The following is an 8,195-nucleotide window of genomic DNA, read 5'->3' as shown; positions in this document are numbered from 1 at the left end:
TCATATTTTATTCACAAGCTGTGGCATGAATGCCATTTCAGACTTCCTTCATCTCCTGAAATTCCCTCCAAAGATTCGTCTTGGTGTCTCTACATTTGGACCCAGCATTATATTCTGATAGTCCTATTAATAACAATTCCAATAAAATATAACAGCAGCGACTCTTTCAGACACAGGTTTTATTATGAGCAATGGGGCAATTTGGCATAGAGGCATGTGGGTGTTCAAAGAAGGCCCATCACTTATCTAAATAGCACAGAGTCATATGCTGAATGTCAAGTTATTAACTATGGCTGTAATACAAATTCAATTCAGAGGCCAGATTAAATTAGCAAAATGCTGAACCGCTTGCTAATCAAAAAAATGGAAAGCTATTTTGAAATGGATTTGTGATACATCATAGTCATTTTTCATTGGGGTGACTTCGAGTAATATGTTTTGCTTCCTATTTTTCACCAAATGATGCTAGGATTAAATTCGCCAGTTGCCTTATTAAAAGCATTCATAGCTGCTTAATGCATTTTTTTTCTGACCAGAGTTTAACTGTCGTTTCACCATTTTAATTCATTGATTTTTTATTTTCTTTAAATATTTATTTCAAGCCTGTTCTTTTCCTTACTAAAGAGGGTAGCGATGAGTCTTACTTGGCTGTTCCGGCTCCATCAAATCTCATCCTAGTAGACAATATGTTGGAATTGCCTTCAGTGCTTCTTCAGACCTCAGGGACTTTTTTCATTTTGTCTCCTCGCTCCTTTCTTGTGATCTGGTGGAATTGAAAAGTCGGTGCTCAATAATGGAATAAATGTCTTAAAGGGTTGAGGTGGAGAACTGTGTCCATATCCAGATAACAACCCAGATACAATATCAGGCTTGTGTTTGATACTGGATCCTCCACCATCAGTATATGTGTCACTCCATTGTAGATTTGTACAATGGAGTCTGTAATGTTATTTATGTTTTATTTAATGTAATGTAAATAGTTTTATTTAACTAATCATCTAAAATATTACAAATTATGCTATAATAAAAAAGCTCTTGTTAAACTCAAAGACATAAAGGAAATTTACATTTTTTTATTAATCAAATCTCAGCTCATCAGAATTGAAAGGCTTTGCACGGCATTTGATGCACAGTTGATGCATTTAATTACATCTTTTGTTTATTCCTCAACATAATTCAATACACAAACATGTAACCCAACTAGAAAATCAATCCATCAAATTCATTTTGTTGCTGTAGTTTTCATGAATGGAACGCAGCTAATCACATGGTCTGTTGAGCTTGTGAATCATAGAATCAAATCAAATTTAAATTAAACTAGGACTAGATGTTTTTTTTTTTTCTGTGGCAGCAGCAGTAACCGGCAGCGTGGAGTAAAACATCTGACGTCAAGGTAAAAAGATGCTCAGCCAGCACCTGAGCCAGGTCTTTGGATAGACCAGATGGACCTGCTGAGTTTTTTTTTACACATGATTTCCTGAAATGTCTCTAAGATATTGCTGATCTTACAAAAGGTTTTATACCTGAATGTAAACTCTACAATAGTTCACAGGGCCTTTATTTACCTCAACTGAGTGGAGAGTCGAGATTTTATTGGAGGCTTTTATTTCAAATTCTCTTTATTTGGTCATATTTTAGTAAGAAATCTGCCACTTTTCATGCCAGATTTGCTCCTGTTAGCAATTACTTGGCTGTTGCTGCTTTTGCTTTTAATGCATACTCAACCCTTTTTTCCCATTTGCTTAATTTGTTTCACATTAATAGCCTTTCAGTGGTAAGAAGGCATAATTTCTTCAATTTACAGTAATATTTTTAGTGTAAAACACCTGCTGGAAACATTGATTTTCTAATACAATAACTTAAACCAAGAAAATCTAAAGTTGAATGATCCTAATTAATTAATCAGCGCATAAGATAAAGTATTCTGTGATTGTAAACTTGGCTAAATTTACCATGAACACTATTTTAGTGCTACTGTTTTGTTCATTTTATTCTTTTTTCCATTGTGACAGGCCTTGAAATTGGACCGGCCTTTAGGGCTCAGCATTCTTGAAACAAACTAGGTCATAGGTGTTGTCCAAACACATCAAAAATAGTTTATACAGGTTTCGAATGGCTACACTTGAAGGTGTGGTGAAATACCCGCTGTCGTATCCGCCATCTCCCGACTGCATCACACTGCCTTCCTGATCTCTCTCCGCGAGCTCTCTTCCTTTTTGCATGTCTTTGTAGTCCTGACACAGTGAATCATTCACATTGTAATGTAGCTGTGTGAAGAAGGAAACAAGACAGCAGAGAATTTCAAAAGCTGACTTCTTTCACACCTTTGCACACCTGACATTGTGATTATCAGACTGCCTGTTTCATAAAATTACAAAATTGGATTTCAAATAGGTAGCTATGCACCGATCAGTATCAGTGCTGATACTGAGTCATTATGTCATGGACAATATCAAATATTTTATTTGTTTGTGTGTTTCTGCTACATTCATTTGATCAACTTTGGGTGCCACAGACATACCTGAGCTTATATTAACTTGATAAAAGTGATTCCCATGACTTCCCACATTGTGTTATACACATTTTAAATTGGTGGAAAAACAGTCTGCTGGTATTGGATTAGTTATCTTTATAGGGATATACATTGGGAGAGAATCCCTAGCGTTAGAAGCTGTTTGACAATCTGACAAGCTCTTCTGTTTGAACATATAGAGGTTGTTTATTAGTTCCAGCTGGATATAACTTGAGTAATAGATTTTTATATAAGAACATATTTCGCATACCAGGAAAAGCTGAATTATTTTTATGACACATACGATGGCTACATAAAGTACTTGTCTCTGAGAGAGGTTACCCGAGTTACATTTCTTTCATCCTCACAACAGTGTTCATCAATATCCAGCCCAATATCACGTCAAAGTGCGTAATGTACACACAGATTCACTCGACAATATTGTGTCAGTGTTGTGTTCCGCCTCGCCAAGGCGTGACAAGTACATGCCTCAAATGTACCATTATGACCTGCAGAACAGACGCAGTTCAGATGACGTCTATATAAGATGACAAATGTCCTTTTGTAGCAGGAGGCAGTTTGGGTGAATTGGTAGATAAGCAGATGGTAAGAAGGAGACTTAACTGCAGGAGACCGCTATACACTTCCTTTCCCGAAACACAAGTCATATTTTCCAACTGTGAGTCAAGACAGTTTATCTAAAATCCGTAACAACGCTTGTCGTGGTGTTTACTGTTGTATTGTAGACAAAGGTTGCCTAAGGTTGCAACAGCAGCCAGTTTTTTGTTCCCCCTGTTTTCTTGACTTAACAAAAGTTGCCATTGAAAGTTTGCAATGTTGGACCAATATTGACCAAGCAAAGTAAACATGATGGGAAACTTCCAGAACTTCATCACAAAAACAGTTCTGCCACAAGTGAAACCATTCAATCATTTCCAGTTCCGGGTCAGTGCCTCTCTTGTGGTCATTCACTGCTTTTCCTTTACTAGCTGCTGGCCTGTCCAGCGTTGGTCGAGGGTACAACCGGTAGTTCCACTTTGGCTCCCGACGCTGTAGCTGTAAATGCAACATAAATTTAGATTGGTCTTGCATTGTGCCCAGGACCAATCTTCCAGAGAGGTGGGGGTGATTTACGAGGGGAAATTCGTGGCATGCTCATACCGCCACTTTATTACAGCCCATCACAGGACTGATTAAATTGATCTGCAAATTGGTGGACAGCAACAGAGATTTCATTCAGCTGGTGACCTGCAGGAACACAAACTCTAGTATAAGCCACACAGAAGGCATGCAAAATATCAAGTAACATACACTGTAACGACTACTATACATACTATATCATGCATTTCCTTCATTTATTTTATCAGCACAGATATTTTTTTGTTGCCCGTCTGTTTTCCTCACCCTCTTTTTCTCTGTCTCTCTGTCTCTTTGCCCACCTGCCAACTGCAAGCAGACTCACACACACCTTTGCCTTACAAAAGCTGTGATGGAGATGTAAAGAATGTTGTTTGGCTGTGTTTGCTGGCAGATACCTATGCCATAGCCAGCCTGAAAGATTACATTTAAACCTCCAATTTAGTTCAGGTGCTGAACCCGCCAAAAAAAACCCCACCTAGCCTCTTGTGGGTAAGAGCTTAGCAGGCAGGGAGAAAGGTAGGGATAAGACTGAGAATGAATCAGGGTAGGCAGAGAGAGAGGGAGAGAGAGCAGCCAAACAAAGACTGTCTGCAGCTTCTACAAGTGAGAGTTGGAGAACATGACTTGTCTTTGAGAGGCAAAGACTGATAAACCCTAAAAGGGAGCAGAGTCAATGAGAAAGATCGAGAGGCTGCGAAAAGTCAAAGAGGGATAGGCAGAGCGCCGGGGAGGAAAGAGGGGGAGTAAGGGGGAGAGAGACAGCCAGAGCGAGTGAAGCTGGGGAGCACACATTTCCAAAGAGCCCATCTTGGCAAACGGATCACCGTGCATCAGACCGAATCCTTGTCGCTATGTGATTGATTGGCTAACGTGGAAGTGGGCTCGGAGTGTATTAGTCAGATGACGGCGGGGTCTCCACTAATCCTCCCACTTTAGGTGAAGACTCCCACTCATTCTGCACTTGTCCAGAGGACTTTTCGTGTATTGAGGAAAAGGAGAGAAGAAGAGTGTTTGAGGAGTTGTTGCTGTCACTTTAGCCATGTCAATGCTAATTGCCACCCATCAGATCGACACCACCACCTCCAAAATGGTAAGCATGAAGCTGCGTTCAGAACTAGTTTGCATATTGAAGAACTGTTGAGGCGGATCTTTGACTGTGACTGCAGCTTAGTGTTTGTGAGCCATGTCTCCTCTTAATTAGTGCTGTGGTTTGCATGATATTAATTTACTCTAAACAAACTATGCATCCATGCTCTCCTGTCATATTTTTGCTGAATTATTTTTTCAGTTTTCTTAATGGAAATTACTTACTCTCATGGATTGCAATCTGCAGATCTAAGTGTGCCTCTGGATGATCCTGGAAGCTGGCATGAGTAGCCAGGCCAGACTGTGAGTGTTATATTGTCCCGGTAAATGACAGAAGGGCTGCTTTGTTGATGGGCTAACGCTGCCCCCAGGGCTCTCCTTCATAACTCACTCACAGTCTCTCAAGGCTCCTGGGCTAAGGTGCGAGTAAATTCAGACTCTCCACCTGTCTCGTTAAATCAGCCATCCTCCACCTGTGATTTTGTCTTCTTTATTTGCTTATTCGACCCCCTTAATTGAACCATTGGAAGTTTTGGTTTTTCAAGTCAGGTTAGGGGTTGTGATCGAATGTGGCTCAGGCCCAAAGTGACTCTTTTATTGCTTACATTTGCTTGTTTGGGGGTGAGATGTAACACACTGCTGCAACACACTTATCAAGTAGCCTTGGCTGCAGTGACTTGTTTTTTGGACTTATATGAGTTTCAGATAATGGAGAATATATGAGTGTAATAACAAGTTTTCACTACAAACCTGGAGTTTCTGGGTTGTGAAGTGATTCACTAGACTCTGCAAAATAATTTCAACAGTTTGATCCCTTGACAAACCAAATGCCCTGAGGCACTGTGTATTAAAATGTGACTCCAATTCATTTAAGTCATCAGTGCAGTGAGACTGAACATGTACAACTGAGATCAAAGCAGAGTAGTTATATTAACGTGCTGCACTCACTAGATACATTAGCATTTTTAAACCTTACTAGTCACCTCTTAGTGTTACACTTTGTAAGTGGGAAGGGAAGTGTAGTTTGTAATGAGAATCAGAACAATATTTCATGTGACAGGAGCTGGCACTTTTAGAGCACTAGAGAGGGACTTCGTAACATATTGGCCATATCATACCAGTTCATATCAGCTGAAACACTAAATGCTGCATTTTTAGATGAGTCATTGGGAAGACAATGTGAAGAACAAGTGTAAAAGTGAAGTAGTTATTGTGAAATATTTTGAGGCTGTAACAAACAGCAGATTGTGGCTTGATAAAAAATAATATGAATGTATACAAAGGTTGGAGGTAATCCTCCAGTTGTCTGGTTGCACTTGTCCTGACTGCCTGATGATACCAGTAAAGTCAGTTTAAACCAAATCTTCATGATCTTTCATGCATTGATGCATTTCATACTTTGTTTTTACCTTTACATTGGACATGTTTACCTTTTCTAAATAAAACACAAATTAAATTACACTTTTACTATCTGGTCCATTTTTATCTGGTCCATTTTCCTTGTCTTGCAATGGCCTTCCAGCCAAATGGCTTTCATGTCTCATGACAAGTTACAGATTTTAGCTTTAATGCAGAAAACTACACTTTTGTTTGTTTGTTAATTTAACAATGAAATCCCTTTTTAATCAGAATATTAAGTGAACAGGATTGTTAAGGGGAGTTGTTGCATCATGGAAAGATCATTGAACTTTTACATTATTAGCAATGTGTCCATCAGTATGTCATCTGAATGTAAAATCATAAAACTTAAAAACACCTCACTATATTATTCTTGTCATACAAATTTAAGCTATTTCTTAGTGACTTGGCTTGAATCTTATATCCCCACTCTATCTTAACTCAGATATCAGATATCAATAACAGGCAGGTTATAAGAGAACAATGTTCATCTTACAGTGGGCAATGTGGTTATTACTGGTCAAAAGTTTTTTTCTTTTGGCTTCATTGACATTTTGTGATAAAATCATGGACTTTAAAAAATAATGGACGTAGCCATGACATCACCCATTGGTTTGTGGGCTGCTGTTTTGAAGCCTTGAGTTTACATTTTGAACTTCGCCATCTTGGATTTTTGGAGCCAGAAGTGACCATGTTTAGACGAGAGGGTGGAGCTGACTGTAAATGCACGGTGCATTTACAGTCTATTGTTAACTGTGATAATGCAAATTTACACTAGCAAGAAACTGGCTTAAAACAATTAATACAAAATGTATCTGAACATCCAAGTCCTTAGAAGGTCTTTTAGTACAACCAAACACTGAACAAGGCCTTTTTTAAGGGGCCAAATGTTACAATTAACTTTCATGAACTAAAAAAGCACTGAAATAGCAATGGTTAGACCTATACTCTGTGAATCTGGGGTTACACCATAGGTATGTTAACTAATGTTGTCACTGTGGTAGCAACCTGCCTGTGATGGCACCCATTTTGAAAAAGCAGCCACACCCTTAATTACGCATACCTTTAAGCCTTAATAAAATTTAAACTGGTAAATTATATAAAAATGAATCCCCCGTACAGTTATGAACAGGGAAATTAGCTGTACTATAACAGTTTGCACCAGCCTGTAAACATGTTTATTTCTGCTGTAAAGTTAGGCAATTTAACATGGGGGTTTATGGGAATTGACTCTGGCACTCATGCATTGGTTTAATGTTTAGTTTTTTTTTAATTGAAGAGAGAAAAAACAACCAAAAGCTATTCCAATTTTTACCTGTGAGCTTTATATCTTGTTCGGTCTCAACCTTCCCATCTTCTCTCTGTTTCTGAGCTTGAATCCCTTAGTATCTGTACATACTGTTTCATCAACCAGTCACCAGCCATGCACTTGAACAATGATGTACTGGACCCAATGGTCTCCTCCCTCTTGTCCCCGAGCCTGGGGTCAAGCTTTTCATACTTGCAGATCACATGGTTTCCAGCCCAGTGGCTGCAGCCAGGCCTGTCTGAGGTTTTTGATGTGTCAGATTTAATACAGAGCTCCCCTCATAGTTCCCCAGGCAGACAGCACACATCACTACTCTATGTTAAGATGTCTCATTTCCCAGCTAATGCGTCTAATTCCAATCACTCTGTTACATTAAAATGGTTTCCACCTCATGAACTATTATCCCTGATGTCAGTTCCTCACCTTAAACACTAGTAATGCTTTACTTGCTAAGTAAGAAATGGAGAATGGGTGTGTAGGAATGTATTTTAAGGACATTTTGACACAAATGTTATTGGAAAATCACTTGGTTTATGGTTCGTATACGTTACAAATTCTACTCAGGTTTCACTCCAGTGTGAAGAAATATTTGTGTGCTATGCAGCAGATTAGTTCTGTAAAAATGGGGGATATATTATAGAAGAAAAGCTAGATTCAATATTGATTCCTTTTGAAATGACAGATGATTGACTGCAACACACAGCAAAGGCTGAAATATGAATAAGTGATTTTCTCTGTGGACATTTGTCT

This window comes from Scomber scombrus, chromosome 20 (assembly GCF_963691925.1).
Source record: "Scomber scombrus chromosome 20, fScoSco1.1, whole genome shotgun sequence".
Taxonomy (NCBI): Eukaryota; Metazoa; Chordata; class Actinopteri; order Scombriformes; family Scombridae; genus Scomber; species Scomber scombrus.
The sequence above is the reverse complement of the archived record's forward strand: the minus strand, read 5'-3'. Positions refer to the sequence as shown.